Source organism: Panthera pardus, unplaced genomic scaffold, assembly GCF_024362965.1.
Source record: "Panthera pardus isolate Hobbes unplaced genomic scaffold, ASM2436296v1 HiC_scaffold_27, whole genome shotgun sequence".
Classification (NCBI taxonomy): Eukaryota; Metazoa; Chordata; class Mammalia; order Carnivora; family Felidae; genus Panthera; species Panthera pardus.
In genome coordinates this window covers 110393567-110410215 of record NW_026526843.1, presented here as the reverse complement: position 1 = coordinate 110410215, position 16649 = coordinate 110393567, and the positions used below count along the sequence as shown (strand labels likewise).

The 16649-nt window shown below is 40.9% G+C and overlaps 1 protein-coding gene across 5 annotated transcripts in view; it reads left to right on the top strand.

Moving 5' to 3' along the window:
- The first annotated feature begins 985 nt into the window (after positions 1-985).
- Positions 986-16649, top strand: part of CDKL5 (cyclin dependent kinase like 5) — a 214001-nt gene continuing 198337 nt past the window's right edge. For all 5 annotated transcript variants that reach the window (XM_053891794.1, XM_053891793.1, XM_019431633.2 and 2 more), the window contains exon 1: positions 986-1111. The gene's annotated coding sequence lies outside the window, so the exon portion shown is untranslated. The remainder of the gene's footprint in view (positions 1112-16649) is intronic.

The window sequence follows — 16649 nt, the reverse complement described above, 5'->3', positions numbered from 1 at the left end:
TCCTCATTGGAAACCTGATTATTGGTAGGTATTGAGAGCTTTCCATTTCTACCGGTGGAGGGATGACTTCATTGCCAGCTGGGGAATCTTGTGTGGCGGAGCATTGGACCAAAGCAGAGCTGTGGGTTGATGCTGCCGCTGGCGCTGCTGCCACAGCCGTTCGCATGCATCCAGCTGCTGTGTAAGGAATCCTCAGGCTACTAGTTCTTTGCTCCCAATTCACCCAAGGGATCGCAGGCTGATGGATGAGTGTACGTGTGAATGTGTGAATGTGTGCATATGTGCGTGTGCACGCACAGCTGCAACAGTTGGGCAGCAGCTGCAATAGACTTCGATATCATTTTTACCAAAGACAGAGATAAACCGTCCTCCGTCCTTTATTTCCAAGCAGTGCCTCGGCTCCCGCCCCAAATGTGTTCTCCCCCTCTTCCACGACCCCTCAACCCTCCGCACGTGTCCCTCTGGAGTGAGGCCAGGCTGGCTGAGCTGCAGGGAGGATTCCCCCTTTTTTTCCGCAGTGAGAGGCGGATTCCCGGGCCTCTACGGCCCTCCACCCCGTCAGCCGCCCCTTTCTTAGTCACGATCTTCCCCGCCCCTCCCCCTCCCTCTTCCCCCTCCCCCCACCCAGCTCCTCCTGACCCCCCTCCCCTGAACGCTCGAAGCTCGGGCCCCGCCCCTCCCAGACACCCAGCCCAGGTTGCTAGGGCCTGGCTGGGCAACCAAACCTGGCCCGCGAGGTGGTGCGGCGCGCGCGTGCGCGCTCAGGCGAGTTTATACAAGGAACGAGCCTTCTTCGGCTTCTGGGGTCCGAGCACGAGCGGCGCGGGCGGGGCGCGCAGGCCCGCGCTCGAGGACGAGCGCTCTCTCCGCATTGGTTTCTATCAGAAGTGGGCGGGGCGAAGGCGGGACCTGGCGGAGTCTTAGAAGCTTCTTCATTGGCCCGAACGGACGGCGGGGCGGGCCAGTTAGCAAATTAGGCTGCGCGTTCGCCTCTGCGAGAGGGCGGGGCCGGAGGTTTCCATTAGTTGTCCCTGCCACTGGGAAAGGTAAAGCGGCGACGGCGGCCTCAGGAGCTGTGGGGTCCCCGGCTGGAGGTGGGAGACTCGGCGGGGTGAGTAGTTGCGCCGCCACCCGCCCGTCAGGCCTTCCTGTTCCCACGTTGGCTCCGCGCCACCCAGCTTATCCTGAGAGAGGGGACCCACCCGGTCCCCCGGGCAGACGTGAGAAGGGGCGGCGGCGCGGGTCTCCTCCAGAACAGGGCGACGCGGCGAGGGCGCCCCAGCCTGGAGTGGCCTCTCTTCAGCGCCCCATTGCGCCAGTGGAAGGGCTTCCCCAGCGAGGGGTTGGGACTGTATTTTGGGGGGTGGGGAGACGGGAGGATGTGAGGAGGGGCGGCGGGTCGAGGCCGCCCGGCGGGGCTCCCCTCGGCAGCGGGTCTGCGGCGTCCCCGCCCCGCCGCCCCCGCGGCGCGAGCTCCCCCGGGCTTGCGGCGAGGGAAGCCCCTTCCCGCCGGCGCCGAGGAGGAGCCTGCGCGCCGGAGCCCCCAGCCCGAGTTCCGAGAGAGTCGGGGACCCGCCGGGGGCTGCGAGCCCGGGGCCGGAGCCCCGGCCCTGCTGACTGACCTTGGCTGCCCGCGAGGGTGGGCGAGTGACCCACCGCCTGCCCCGCGGCTCTTCCAGCTTCCTCCCAACAAGTTTCGGGCGTTGCTATGAAGTTCACCACTGGCATAGTGGGGAGAAGCAGAAATTGGCCCCTTCCCAGACCTTCGTACCCTTTGGACCCTCATAGAAATTAAATCCTAGGGTTTGGAACCATTTCCAAACGAACAGGTCCTGCTCGCGTTGACACGTTTTATGCCCACGTTGGGGGAAAAAAATAACCTGAACGTATTTCTGTGTAAAAAGGCAGATCTTCCTTGAGGTGTTTTTTCTTTTTTTTTTTTTTCCTTCGCTTCACTTGAGTGTTAAAGCCCAGATGCCCGAATAAGAAAAGCCTGACCTTAGTATTTCCACCGTGAGATTAGACGGATGCTGTGATATTTAAGTAGTTGCAGATCAGTGTTCTGTTAACACAATCTATTTTAATTGGCTGAAATTTAGGCTGATTTTAGAAAGTATTGCACACACAGAATAATTTCTTCCCGTGAATCTGAATTAGGTTTGTTTGGACGTAATGCTTATGTAGTTAATGTAAAAGATTACACAAATTAATTTGTCTGAGAACATTTGACTAAAACAAGAGACATAAATATGTATAGAATAGGATTATCGTTTTAGGTAACGTTTCCGGCTTGTTCCTTTCTTGCTGTAGGGTTACAAAAGCATCTTTACAGAGGCTATTTGGAATTATATGTGAATGACATTTAGATGTAAATTTGTTTTTAATTTAAGTGTTTTAAAATATTTTATTCATAAAATGTGAAGAACCCGTGTTTACTTGTTTCTGTATGTTTAGTGCGGGGGGGGGGGTAGTATAATTTTATATTTAACAACCCAATTAGGGTTCATTAATTTTTTTTAAAGGTGTGCCTCTTTTTGAGAACATTGTACTTGAATACCTTAGCAATTCTTTTAATTTCTTTATTAAAAGTACTATTTTAGGTTTCGGCATTTTTGGCTTTGACACTGGAACAGGAGTAAGGAAGCCTGCAGCAGTATTACCAGTTTGACACCACCAGTGGGTGTTTCTGTTGACAAATGCAGAGAAGAGAACATTTGGGAAGGAAATATTTTTTTTGGGGGGGGGGGTTAGGGGTGTTGGGGGGGGGGGGAGAAGGAGCCAGAAGAAAGAAGCTGCAGAACTAAAGATGCCAGCACAGAGTATGCTGAGCATTTCACAAGTACAAGGAAACCGAATTAGGATGAAAAAAAAAAAATTTCAGTTTGCCTGTATTAAATAATAGAACTCCAGAAGAGGCATGCTAAATAAAGTTAATCATCCCGAGAGTGTTAAATAATCTACCATTTGAGAGGAGTTTGGAGGGTCTTCAACTGGAGTGTCAAATCTTTTTAAATTGTCTTGTGTTTTAAACATAATACAGTGATTAATTTGGTGTGTGTGTGTATAAGTTTTGTATACTAGTTTTGCTTATTTAGCATGTTTCCTAACCCTCATTTTTTTGGAAACAAAACTTGATATATTAAAAAACGTTAGAAATAAACATTCTTTCTTCAGAGAAGATTTCTTTTTTCCTGCTCAGATTTATAATTTAGTCATGATTTAGGGGCTTGTAGAAAGGTTTTTTGTCCCTTATCTCAGGTTTTTGATGTTTACTTAATATGAGTTCCCTGGACTAAATCTGCCATTATTTTCATTGTAATTTTCTTGTAGTCATTTAAATTGGAGTGTGGCATTTACAGTATTCCCCGGGGTTTTAAAAGAAAAGGCTCCCATTGAGGGAAATTGCTGGGCCATCTCGCATAGATGAGTAATAGAAGGTTGACTGATTGCGAATCAGGTCTATTCTGTTCCAAATATGCTGCATGGGGTTAAAGCAGTCATTTAATGAGAACCAGATTTTATATGGTATTTCTACTTTGAAGGTGCAGTGTTGTTCCATTACAAACTGAAATACAGAGGTGGAGAAATTGCTTCAAGTATGCTTTTTTCCCCCCAGCCTTGCTTCACCACTGTGTCCAAGAATCTGTGAGAGACTCTCTGTCAACAATAGTTGCATTGTTGGAAATGACAGTGGCTTCTGTTGCAGAAATTTAACCTTTTATTATGATTTGCGTTTCAATTTACTTTGTGATAGAAAATTCAGCTATATCTAAGAATACGGCTATAGGAAATTTGTAAGGAAGTGAACCAAGAAAAATAAGCCTTCTTCAGCGTGTCTGTTAAAAGTTCACCTTTTTTCCCCTTCCATTTTGATAACTTTGGTGGTTATCTCTTTTATTTCTTCTAGGTATTAGAAGGTACACTAGCATAGTACTTTATTTTTGGCAGTAAGTATGGGGATGAGACTTTTTCATGTAATAAGTTGATACCAAATAATAAGGCATTTAGAACAAATGAATCCACCCACATACACACACACCCAAAATGTAAGGGAAATCTTTTAGGTAACCCTTAACTTTGGTATAAGAATAGCAGATTTTTAAGTATTCAGTTGCTTTCTAAAGTAGAAAAGGCTGTTTATTCAGAATTTGATAGTTTTAGATTCCAAAGGTAGTTTTTTTTCTTCTTTCTTTTTTTGTTTCTTTTTTTTTGTTTGTTTGTTTGCAACTTCAAATTCCTTAGTAGAGGAGGAGATAGAATCTCAAAGGTTCTTTATCTTCTGATGTTGTCAATTGGGTCACATATTTCAACTTATGAAAATACTGCAATTAAAAGACTAAATTTAAACTCTTGTTTGGAGGGGTTTGCCAGTTTACTTTCTATCTTAAACTCAACATTAGAAATCTTTTGTTGACAATACGTCACTTTTGTGTTTGTATTTAAATTCTTGATAGTTTCTAGAATGTTTCCTTCATATGGAGCAGTGCATGGATGACTGGATTACTCAAAGGTTTGGCCTCATTTCTCATTTGAGTTTGTACATTTACTTCATAATACTGAGACATGAGCTTGGGTGCAATTGTGTCAGTGGGTATGAAAGCTGAGAGTGAGGACTTTCTATGTAAAGAGCCTGGGTAACATTTAGAAAATTAGGATTTGGGAATTAACAGAAAATTACTTATTAGGTTAAAAGGACCTAGCGCATTCAGGTCTTTGAAATTGGTTGTCAACATTTGAATTAAGCTCTCAGAAACATTTGCGTTCAAGACAGTTCTAATTAAGGTCGAGTTTTGGGAGTGGTCTCTGTTTTGGGCAGTCTTTATAATAATTAAACTATAATATGCTACTTTTTGAGCCTTACTGAATACCAGATATTTGGTACTGAATACCAAATAATTCATTTGCATGGATAGATGCAAAGTGTGTTTTCACAACACTTGTGTGAGGTAGACGGTTCTCTTCTTTCCCAACACATTTGATCAAATGGGCTCAGAGAGAGAAAATAGTATGCACAGATTACCCAGCTACTCAGCAGCAGAGGCAGAACTACCATCCAAACCGGTCTGACTTGAACCCTTGTTCTTCAAAACCATGCTCTCTCTGCTTCTCTTTAGGAATCTGACTGCCCAAACATATTTTGAGGTCCTACTGTAAAGTCATTCCTGGGGAGGTTCTAGAGGTATAAATATGCCTCCTGGAGTTCACAGGCTACACTGGTGAGGCTGCCTGACCTTTAGTCACATGGGAAGCCGGACTCAGGTCCATCGGCACTGCTAGATAGGACAACTGGAAGTGCACAGTTTTCTAACAGAGTCATTAGTTCATAAATGAAGGTTGTACATGATTATTTACACCCAAAATGAGGTCGTTGTTTCTAATTAACTACTTGGTGTTTCATGTTTCTGCATGTTCCACTGTTAACTTTCGACTGACTTTGATTAAATTTGCTACACTAATGAAGGCGATGAAGATATTCCTTGAATTCAATTTTGTGGTTTTGATGCACTCTAAATGACAGCCATTGCAATTTGCAGATGGGTATCTCTTCTGTAATTGTAATGACTTAAGTGAAATAAAACCTGGAGGTGAATGAAGTTCACAGAGGTGTGTCATTGTTGCTTCTTAATACATAGAAGTTGGGCTCTGACAAAAATGTTCCTACTTGAAAGTAGAATTTTCTGCTACTTAAAGCCTCTTGTGAGTGTGTGTGTGTGTCGGTTTTAAAACAAGACCCATCATTCAGAGAGCTAAACAGTTGCTTAGCCCAAAGGAATGCTCAGAGGTCTATATGAGGGAGGAAAATGACTTAATGTTTTATTCTGTAATTGATGAGAATCACTTTTGTCACTTATCGAAGTTAGAAGCAGTCTAAATATTGTAGAAACTCAGGGCTAGAAATCATCTTGGCCACAGCAGGACGGTTGTTCTATGAAGATGGGACCTATACGTAAATTCTTGTGGATTTATTTCTTTACCAAGTGTAGGTTTTCAATATTTCTTTTAAACAGCATTATTGAGGTATACTTTACATACTATAAAATTTACCTGTTTAAGTGTACCATTCAGTGATTTTTTTGGATAAATTTATGGAGTTGTCTAATCATCACTACAGTCCAATTTTAGAACATTCCATCACCCTAAAAAGAACCCTCCTGCTAAGTGCATTTTAAAAAATCTTACGTACTTGCTTCCACCTAGATCTCTTTATCATCAGACACTGATAAACAAAATGATGTAGATCTTAAAAGATAGGTCTTTTAAAAATATTTTTTTACATATATTACAATTTCTCCCTGTTTTTTGTATTTTAAAAAGCTTTTGCCTAGGGGCACCTGGCTGGTCTAGTTGGTGGAGCGGTTGGTGGAGCTTATGGCTCTTGATCTTGGGGTCGTGAGTTCAAGGCCCATGTTGGGTGTAGAGATTGCTTAAATAAATAAGAACTTAAAAGTTTTTGCCTAAACATAATATATAGCAGAATATAAAGGACAATACTGCTAATGGTATTAAATTACCTTGTCTTTGTGGTTTTGATTTGATTTTGTTTTGGTCTTTTTTAAACCAGCAGATAAAACATAATGTTCTTAGTGATATGTTGGAAAAGCAGGAATACGAAATCAAGGTAGGGGTGCCTTGACGGACTCGGTCCATGGAGCATGAGACTCCATCTCGGGGTTGTGAGTTCAAGCCCCAAGTTGGGCATGGAGATTACTTAAACAAATCAAGGTAAAAGTAATAATAATTGTTGGGCAAGAAAAAAAAATGCCTTTAAGATTTAAGACCATGGGTAAAATAATTGGTTTTCTTGACTTTAAACCAATAACATTGTGCATTTTAGTGTTTGACCTCTAATCCCCCTTGAGAAATTCATGCCAATGATGCATGCCCATCTAGCAGGCTTCATTAAATTCAGGTATTCAAACACATTGTCTCCTTTCTGTGTTTTTTTCAGACTGGATTTTTGTGGGATTTAGACACTTACCCTGCAAGGTACTGTAGCTACAACTGTTTTCCTGCCTGCATCATTTTCTTTTTAGTTACCCTTAAGGGTAGGTGTGGGAGTAAAGCTACCTTGGGAACGAGTTGTACAGTATAGGCTGATCTCCATGCTCCCACTTGCTCTCCTTTGCTCAATGTACTGCATGTGTAGATGGACATTGCTGATAGGATAGCTTGGGGTTATTAGTTTTTGGGTACACATAAGGGAAGAATGCACTGGTTTGGTTGGAAGCTAAGTGTTTTGGAAATTGTGTCTAACTTTCTTTGCTTTTAGATGAATGTTTCTCTATAGAAAGTGACCCTTACAAGTGCCAGGCAGGTAAATCAATAACTCCTTGTGTGGTAGATTGTGTCTGGATTGTTAATAACAGATTGGACACAGCACTGCTCTGATAATAATAGTTTACTGTAAATTCAATCATAACTGGTTTGATATAGGTTTACTTTTTTTTTTTTTTAAACTGTTTAACAGCTATGGCTGTAGGATTCTGTTGTTACTTTGTATCCTTTGTAAGAGAAAGGCCTAATATCAAGCAGTAACTTATGAAGTGCTTTCTGACACTGTAACCTTTTTGATTTAGAGGGAAATAGTGCTTTTGAAAGTAACAACTTTGCTTTCTGGAAGTGAACAAAACATATGGATGAATATTTTTAAAGAGTCCTTTTTTTTTTTTTTGTAAGTTGCAATTTTATTTATTTATTTAAAGTTTATTTATTTACATAATTGCTATACCCAACATGGGGCTCAAACTCACAACCCCAAGATCTCAGGAGTTGCATGCTCTTCCGACTGAGCCAGCTGGGCGCCCCCTAGGTAAGTTGCGAATTTAGATTTCCATTTTAGATTTTATATTATGCCTAAAGATTAGGTTCTTGGCAGTGTAAGATCATATTGTAATAATCGGATTAAACACACACACATTCACTTGTGGAAGATATGGCAGATAAAAAATGGTGATAAGTAATAGTTGAAGCACAACTTACTGACTTGGCTTTGCCCAATTACCCTGATATTGGCCAAGTGGAAACTTGTTTCCTGATGAATAGAATTTTTCAGAGATTACAAAAGTTGTTTCAGGTGTGACATATCCTAGACTTTATGCACACACCCCTCCTGGTTTGTTAGCCTCTCATAGAATGTATTAACTTTAATTACTAGTATGTATGTATGTGTGTGTGTATATATATGTGTGTGTATGTGTATATATATATATATATATATATATATATATGTACACATTTTTTTTTTTTTTAAAGTACACTCTATGCCCAACGTGGGGCTTGAACTCACAACCCTGAGATCAGGAGTTGCGTGCTCTAGCTACTGAGTCAGCTAGGCACCCTGCTGTTATGTAATTGTTATCAGTAATATTACCACTACAATTTAAGTTTAGCAATTGCAGACAAAAAGAAAGTTCTACTTTTTAAAATTTTTACAAAATGTTTTTATTTATTTTTGAGAGAGACAGAGACAGAATGTGAGTGGGTTGGGGCAGAGAGAGGGAGACACAGAATCCAAAGCAGGCTCCAGGCTTTGTCAGCACAGAGCCCGACGCGGGGCTCGAACTCATGAGCTGTGAGATCATGACCTGAGCTGAAGTCGGATGGACACTCAATCTACTGAGCCACCCAGGCACCCCAAGAAAGTTCTATTTTAATTGTTAATAATTGAAAATAGTTGAGGTAGACAAAATCTAATTTTGTGCAAATTGGTGTTTCCTACTGTATCAATTATTTCTTTTCTTTTTTTAAGTTTTATTTGTTTGAGAGAGACAGAGACACTGAGAGTGGGGGAGGGGCAGAGAGAGGGAGAGAGAGAATCCCAAGCAGGCTCAGTGCCACCGCACATAGCCTGGGGTGGTGCTCAAACTCTTGGAACCAAGAGATCATGACCTGAGCTGAAACCAAGAGTCAGACATTTAATCGACTGAGCCACACAGGTGCCTCTCAATTATTTCTTTCTAAAAATAACCCTGTCCTACATCCTGTGGATCTATCCTTCATTTAGCAAATACTTATTGGGTGTCTGCTGTGTACTAAACTATGATAGAGGTTGGATGGAGTGGTAGATAAAAGGTAAGGAGGCCTTGCCCTTAAAGAATTTATAGTCTTGAGTTGGAGTCACAGGGGAAGTATAAGGTACTATGGGATTATGTAACTGGGTAAGGATTGGGATCTGTCCTGGGGGGAGCAGGCAGGAAGCCCACACTGAGGAGTTAACATTTAAGTGAGACCTAAAGGATGAGAAAGACATGGTCTAGTAGGGGAAATAAATTTTCCTGGCAGAAGGTGCAGATGCCCTCAGGCAGGGAGAGAGAGAGAGAGAGAGGGAGAGGGAGAGACGGAGACGGAGACAGGCTTCTGAAAAACAACCTTTTAAAAAACTGAGAGAAATCCACAATGGCTGGAAAGTAGAGAAGCAGGTGATGAAGCAGAATTAGGCAGGGGCCAGGTCCTGAAGAGGCTTAGTAGGCTGTCTACTGGACTTTTGAGCTTGTCCTAAGGCTCCTGGGAAGCTATTGAAGGTATGATATGAAATGAAATGCTCCTCACACCCAAAACAAAAATCAAGAGTTTTAGTTCAATGGAACCTTGATACTTTACCAAAAAGTCCATAATCTGTGCAAGGTAAAATAATCTTCCCTTATTTCAGTAAAATTTTTGCAATTGCTTCTTTGATTGTCATCTGCGATACTCTTTTCATTGTTTTTGTGGAAATTACCTTTAATTTTTTAAAAGCTCCTTATATCCTTCACCATTCTGTTAACCTTATATAGGGATGTCATTTCTATTTATAACTGAGTTAAATTTTTTTCTGATAGTGTTAGCTCCCTTCCATATTTAAACTTAAAATTCCTCATTGCCCTCTTCCCCTTAATCTGCTCAAGGTATTTACTGTTTTAATGAAATGATTCATTAAATATGAGCATTAAATTTGCTTTATTGTTTAAAAAATTTTTTTAACATTTATTTATTATTGAGAGAGAGAGAGAGAGAGAGAGCAGGAGCAGGGGAGGGGCAGAGAGAGAGGGAGACACAGAATCTGAAGCAGCCTCTAGGCTCTGAGCTGTCCACACAGAGCTTGAAGCAGGGCTCGAACCCACGAACTGTGAGATCAAGACCTGAGCTGAAGTCAGACGCTTAACAGACTGAGCCACCCAGGCGCCTCTATTCTTTTTTTTTTTTTTTTTTTTTTAAATACAATGTCTTAGGTTTAGTTTAATATTTCTCAGCATTTATGCTATTTCATATTTTATGAAATCTCATTTGGACACCTGTAATGTTTTTAGAGAATTTTATTACTATTGTTTAAGAATATGAATATTTGGGAGCACCTGGGTGGCTCTGTCAGTTATGTGTGCTACTCTTGATTTCAGTTCGTCATGATTGTGAGATTGAGCCCTGCATTGGGCTCTGCGCTGACTGCTCACATCCTGCTTGGGATTCTCTCTCTGCCCCTCCCCTGCTCACTCATGCTCCCTCTCTCTCTTTCCCTCTCTCTCTCTCAAAATAAATAAACATTAAAAAGGAAAAAAATAGGATTCTTTGGTCTAAGTACCATTTTTCAAATCTGGTTCACATCCTGTGACCTTTTATATTAAACTGGTCTTTGTTGAGCTTCTTATGTTCAAGTGAGCTTATGTGTATAAAAGTGCTACAGAGGTTTTATTTTACATATGTTGATTTCTTTCTCCTACAGTTAGGTGTCCTTACATGCTCACTTCTTTTTTGGAAATCGTCAGCCATGCTAAATTTTTACTTGTCTTTATGATTAAATAATGAGCATTTATTTAGGTTTTCCTTGGTGTAAAGTTGTTAGTTTGTGCCTGTATAGAATGCTGTTGTGCACTTTCACCATCCATATATACAAAGAATAGCCACAGCATCACTTCCTTCTTCAAGTTTTTCCTTTGAAATTTATTTTGATATAGCCTCTAAATAGCTCACTTTGGCCCTGAGTTCTTAGGCTTTTCTGAACCATTCTGTACGTGCTCTGTGTTTTTTTTTCCTTGTTGCTTTAATCACTTTTTTTCTTTTCCTGGTGCTGGTAACGTGAAGTTTGCAGTGGTTTTTGCATTACTTTCTTTGCTTCCTGTTCAGCCCAGGACATTTATTTTAGAGTTGCCTCATTTTAGATTTTAGAGTTTGGAAGTGATGTTTTTATGCTACTGGTTTCTCTACCATTCAAAGTCATTGTTCTTGATTTGGAATTGTGCTTTTGAGTCTGTCCTTCTGCCCACGGTTGGTAAAGTAAGGCCGTATTTGTTTTCGGTTGACTTTAAGATAGGGTGATGATTTGGGTATCTTGGTGTCAGCATCATGGTAGGTGATGGAGATACAAAGCCAGGCTGTGGTGTTGTGCTCTTAAGGAGTTTGTAATCCAGTAGAAGAGGCAGAAAGCCACCAGTAAAGTGCAGGATGATATGCATGTTCAGATGGAAATACAGGGTGCTGGTACTCTAGGCCAGAAGAGGTGCCCTTAGCGCAGACTTATGGGGACTGGGAAAGGCAGTGATTCTTTAGTGTGAAGAGTCTTAAAGGAGGCCCAGAATGTCAAGTGAAGGGAAGGGGTTTTCCCCTTAGACATGGGTCTGAGAACGAGCATATAAAATTGGGAAAATAGCAAGAAGTAACATGGATTTATTTATTGCATGCTTTGTTTTGATGCATTTACTTCATCTACATCCCAGGATCTTGATTTTCTTTATAGCCATCTTTTGACTTTTCACTTTTACATAGGAAAATACTATGTTTTATATATAGGAAATACTGAAACCAGGGATTTAAATAGGAATGGACCTTTGGTAAAATGGATAAACAGATGGTATCCGTTTTCTACTGTAAGCTCCTACAGGCATGGTGTTGAGTTTTTTTTTTTTTAAGAGAGAGAGAGTAAGCACGTGAGCAGGGGAGAGGAGCAGAGGGAGAGAGAGAGAAAGAGAGAAGAGAGAGAGAGAGAGAGAGAGAATGAATCTTATGCAGCCCCCATAGTCAGCTCAGAGCCTGTCGCGGGGCCTGATCCCGTGACCGTGGCTTCACACACCTCCAGATTATTGCTCATGTCTCTCAGATTGGGAGACTGATTTTATTTATTTTTTTGAAGTTATCTCTATGCCCAACATGGAGCTTGAACTCACCACCCTGAGACCCCAAGATCAAGACTGGCATTCTCTACTGACTAAGCCAGCCAGGCACCCTGGGAGGCTGGTTTTAAATGTATTCCCATAGCGGGGTGCCTGGGTGGCTCAGTGGCTTAAGAGTCTGATTTTGGCTCAGGTCATGATCTCAGAGTTGGTGAGTTTGAGTCCTGTGTCGGGCTTTCTGCTGGTGGAGAGCCTGCTTCAGATCCTGTGTCACCCTCTCTGCCTCTCCCCCACTTGCACGTGTGCTTGCTGTCTCTCCCAAAAATAAATAAAAACATAAAAACAAACAAATAGATAAATGTGTTCCCATAGGGAGATAAAAATATGTGCCTTACAGAAAGGCCCTCTAGGGATGCAATGACTTCATCAAGGAATTCACTATACAATATTAGCTGGTTAATTAGATGAAGAGTTTTGTTTTTGTTTTTATTTTTTAGTTTTTTAAACATAACTTTAAAAAACAAGTTGATTTATTTCTGAGTAATCTGTACACCCATGTGGGGCTCCAACTCCTGACTCTGAGATCAAGAGTCACATGCTCTTCTGACTGAGCTATCCAGGTGCTCTTGTTTTTGTTTTTAAAGCATGCTGTCATAGACTTTTATTTACTGTCTCTGTCTACATTTTGGTAATTTCTTGTAATCTGGGTCCCACCTGCTCAGAAAACTCACATCCCCAGTCTGTTTTACAGGTAGGATACGGGCTTCTGACCTAGGTTAGGACAGTCATTTTAGACAGAGTGAGACTTGTATATGGAAGTGAGCCTTGTGAGGTGGCCATCATGTGTAGTTGAATTGATGGTCTAGTGATCATATTGACAGAGATGTTTTGATTTTTTTTTAAAGTTTTATTTATTTAATCTCAACACCCAAAATGAGTCCCAAACTCACAACCCCAAGGTCAAGAATAGCCATACTCTTCCTACTCACCTAACTAGGTATCCCCTGATTTTTTTTTTTTTTTTTTTTTTTTAAAGTAGTGGCAATTGCAGAGCTTATGGAATTCAGTCTCAAGTGATTTTGGTGCTGAGTAGTGACAATAGATTTTTTTTGAGGGGAGGGTATTTATCTTCTGATATTTTCTGATCATGTGGGATTTGTGGTTAGATGTCTTATATTAATTTTGGAATATTTTCAGCCATTATCTCTTCAAATATTTCTTCTCTCCCATTCTCCCATTTCTGTGATTCCGTTTATCAATATGTTAGAAACTTTGATATTTTCCCCCAGCTCTTGAATGTTTTTGTTTGGTTTTTCACTCTGTTTTCTCTCAGTGTTTCGGTTGGGGTAATTTCTGCTAATTTTCAAGTTCATGGATTCTTTGCTTGGCTGAGTTGAGTCTAGTGAAGAGCCTGTTGAAGGAACAACTCTTCATTTCTTTTAACTGTGTTTTTCATTTTTAGCACTTTTGTTTGCTTCTTACAGTTTCCATCTCTGGTGTGAATTACCCCTGATTTTGCATGTTGTTCTCTTTTACGTTAGAGCTGTAAACATGTTACCCATAATATTTTAAATTTCATTGTGGATATTTCCAAAATGTAATTCTGTATGTAGATCTGATATGTTCTTTGTCTTTTCTGAGTGTTGTTTTTTCTTTGCCTTTTCTTATGCCTCGTGATTTGTTTTCCTTGTTGCAAGCCTGATTTATTTTGTAGAACAGTAAAGACTGAGGTACATAACTTTTATGTCTGTAAATGGGCATATCTTTCCTGTGCTAGGCCTTTGGTGTAGGGATTTGAGTTAGTCTAGTTAGGATTTGGGCTGGGTTTGAGTCTGATTGTTGCTATGGTTACCCTTAGTGTACCTCAGGCTTCAGATTCTTGGTAGAGACAGTTTATGATTAGGGTGGGAGTTGGTTTATTTTGACTTTCAGGTGTTCCTTTTGAACTGTGGTTTAGGGAGGGTCTCTTTATATGCCCTGTTCTTCTGTCCCTCTGCCAGTAGTAGTCTTTCGTTTACTAGAAGTTGGTCATTGGAAGTTGGTTAGCTTGGAGGTGGGGAGTGATGGTGGGGTGTCATCTTTTGTTCTGGTTAAACCTCAGGTTTAGGCTTGCATTAGTGTCCCACAGTCTTGCCCCACCCTTAGCTGCATTGAGTTTTTACCAATGCTGTAAGGGTAGAAGCACTTATTTGCCTTGATGAGGGATTTTCTTCCTTCGTGGAGATAGGGAGAGAAGGATCTGGGTGTTTTCTTGCTTCTGAGGCACAGCTGCATTTCCCTTCCCCCAGGTCTGCATCACAATGGCGTCCTCAGTGCCCTTTACTCTCTGTGAGTGTCTGGTGGGGTTGGTGGAGGAAGATCCTGCTGAAGGTTGGGGTCTCCCCAATTTCTGTGACCCCCTCAGTGATTTCACACTGTCCCTTCAGCTAAGCCACATCGGGTTTTTATCAACTTGCCAATTATTCTAGCTGCGCTCTTCTTATCAGTGTCCAGTTGCAGTCTACCCCAGGTGAGCACAAGGTTGTCTCCTGTCTCCTTGCAGGTACTGTCTCCCGAGATTTTGAGCCAGTTGGTTGTTCTCCGATGGGTTTAAAAAAAGTTACGAATTTGAAATTAGTCCAGGTATTTTTCATTGTAGGGGTGGGCAGCTGTATTCCTTCCAGCTTTCTTATTCTGGGGTGGAAGACAAGTTTGGTTACCCTTAAAATTTTAACATGCACATTTAACTAAGTCTAAACTTAATTATTATCCCTAACCTCCTGAATAAGGCAAAGATTTTAGAATGGCTTACCTTTTAACCCCCATCCCCTCTTCCATGTTAGTTATTTATACCTTAGTTTTGCTTAAGTCACCTTAAGCCTATATAAAAATAGTGAATGTTTACTCATCAACATGTGTTCCAAATTTCTTTCTTTTACCATTCTTCACCCCATTTCTTCATTGTGGGCTCAGTTTCCTTTTTCAAAAAGAATGTTTTGTGTAGTTCTTTCACTAAAGGCCTGTTAGTAACTTGATCTTTGTATTTCTGAAAATCTTGACTTCACTTTTTCTCTTGAATGATTGTTGAGCTGGATACAGAATTTATGTTGATACTTATTTTCCCTCAGCACTTTGATGTTATTATCTTGTGTTTTGACAAGTCTTGTTAATGAGAAGTCTTTAGTCAGTTCAGGTATAATTTTTTTGTATGTAGGTAATTATCTTTTCTCTTGGGATACCTGTAAGATTTTGCTCTTTGTTTTTGATCTGCTGTTTTTTTCTGATCTTTCTACCTGTGGATTTGTTTTTATTCTGCTTTTATTTGGCATACTCCATCAGTCTGAAGACTCCTGATGCCTTCAGTTATTAAAAAAAAAAAACAAAAACTTAGACTTTAGCTTTTAAATTCTTGCTTCCCATTTTCCATTTCTAGAACTATTTAGATAATGTGTTGTATCTTTTCATTGTATCCTCCCTGTTGCTTAAATTTGCTTTAGTGTTTTCCTTTTTTAAATTTCTGGGTGATTTCCTGACACCCATCTTGCAATTGACTAATTTCTCTTTACCTGTGTCTAGTCATTTGGTTAAACCATTACTTGAGAATTTTCATTAAAAACACTTGGCTATTTTTTTTAAATATAAAAATTACTGTGTTTGTACAAGTCTACTTTTAGATTTTCATAAGAGCATTTTCTTGTTATTTCTTTGAACATTTGAAAATATAATTATGTTTGTCTCCTTTGGATTGTTGTAGTTCTTGAGGAGTGAGATCTCTGATTTGTTTGCCCGCTTTCCCTCTAAGTTTTGCTTGTCAGAGTTTGCTACATTTGACACTTTGGGGATTATTTGCTTGTTCCTGGCTTGTGGGATGCTTCTTTTGAGTGGTTTTGCATTTGTCTCTGATGGGACTCTTTGGGGTCACTGTTCCAGGAGAGTTTTCCAACTATTCTGAGACAGATTTCTGAAATCCAGAGAGTGGTGTGAACTGGACTCCCTGTCTGTGGTGGAGCAAAGACTTGGGTTTTCCCTTTTGCTTTGGTCATTCCTACAACACACAGCCCTAGGCTTCTGTGTGTAAGTTTTCTTTTTGCTTTCTTTAAAAAAGGTAAAAAAAAATATTTATTTATTTTTGAGAGTGAAAGGAGAGGAGTGCATGCATGCCTGCGTGGGGAAAGGGCAGAGAAAGAGGGGGACAGAAGATCTGAAGCAGGTTCTGTGCTGACAGCAGAGACCCCGATGCAGGGCTCAAACTCATGAACTGTGAGATGATGACCTGAGCCGAAGTTGGACTCTTAACTGAGCCACCCAGGCGCCCCTCTTTTTTTCTTATACATCCAAGGATAGCCCTTGGTATCTCTTGACTTTATGCTGGTGGTTCACTTCCATCTTCTTTCCCATGCACAGACTTTAGGGATAATCTCTGGTTTCCTGGTCCCGATTAATCATTTGAGTTTGTAGCCATTGGTTTAGACAGCAGGAGTGAGCAGGTCTTTGTCTTGTGACAAGGAAGAGAAAGGTCTTTGTCCTATGTTAAGGAAGAATCTCATTTAATAAGCTCTTGTTTATGCAGCCACTCCTTTCTATTCTGGT